Raw genomic sequence first — 1,389 nt, 5'->3', positions numbered from 1 at the left:
GACATGAGCTAGGACCTTAAGATTCTGCATAAAAGGAGGACTAGCAGCCCAGTTGCACGGGAGAATGTGTAAAGTGTTCATATGCAGTAAAAACCTGAGAAATCCGTCCGTTTTCGTCATTTGTTATCGAATCGACTTAAAGCCAGATCGTCACATTGGCCGCTCTTCTCTCTGAAACGCTTGTACTTATCGTCTGCAAAGCTATGTCGCGTACTACGGTATGCGGAGACACTAAAAACACCATAGTAGAACACAGATCAAGCTTCTAAGTTGATGTAATAGCCAGTAAGAAGTAGTACAGTTCAAGTTTTAGGTATTGAATATTGACCTTTTAGCTGGCTTTGGTGCCTTGGACATGAGCTAGGACCTTAAGATTCTGCATGAAAGGAGGACTAGCAGCCGAGTTGCACGGGAGAATGTGAAAAGTGTTCATATGTAGTAAAAACCTGAGAAATCCGTCCGTTTTCGTCATTTGTTATCGAATTGACTTAAAGCCAGATCGTCACATTGGCCGCTCTTCTCTCTGAAACGGTTGTACTTATCGTCTGCAAAGCTGTGTCGCGTGCTGCGGTATGCGGAGAAACTAAAAGCACCGTAGTAGAACACAGATGAAGCTTCTAAGTTGATGTAATAGCCAGTAAGTAGTTAGGTATCGATTATTGACTTTTTAGCTGGCTTTGGTGCCTTGGACATGAGCTAGGACCTTAACATTCTGCATGAAAGGAGGACTAGCAGCCGCGTTGCTCGGGAGAATGTGAAAAGTGTTCATATGTAGTAAATACCTGAGAAATCCGTCCGGTTTCGTCATTTGTTATCGAATCGAGTTAAAGCCAGATCGTCACATTGGCCGCTCTTCTCTCTGGAACGGTTGTACTTATCGTCTGCAAAGCTATGTCGCGTGCTGCGGTATGCTGAGACACTAAAAGCACCATAGTAGAACACAGATGAAGCTTCTAAGTTGATGTAATAGCCAGAAAGAAGTAGGCCAATTCAAGTTTTAGGTATCGATTATTGACTTTTTAGCTGGCTTTGGTGCCTTGGACATGAGCTAGGACCTTAAGATTCTGCATAAAAGGAGGACTAGCAGCCCAGTTGCACGGGAGAATGTGTAAAGTGTTCATATGCAGTAAAAACCTGAGAAATCCGTCCGTTTTCGTCATTTGTTATCGAATCGACTTAAAGCCAGATCTTCACATTGGCCGCTCTTCTCTCTGAAACGCTTGTACTTATCGTCTGCAAAGCTATGTCGCGTACTACGGTATTCGGAGACACTAAATGAACCATAGTAGAACACAGATGAAGCTCCTAAAATGATGTAATAGCCAGTAAGAAGTAGTAGAATTCAAGTTTTAGGTAATGAATATTGACCTTTTAGCTGGCTTTGGTGCC

The sequence above is a fragment of the Schistocerca gregaria genome, unplaced genomic scaffold (assembly GCF_023897955.1).
Source record: "Schistocerca gregaria isolate iqSchGreg1 unplaced genomic scaffold, iqSchGreg1.2 ptg000049l, whole genome shotgun sequence".
NCBI classification, from domain to species: domain Eukaryota; kingdom Metazoa; phylum Arthropoda; class Insecta; order Orthoptera; family Acrididae; genus Schistocerca; species Schistocerca gregaria.
Note: the sequence above shows the minus strand (reverse complement) of the source record.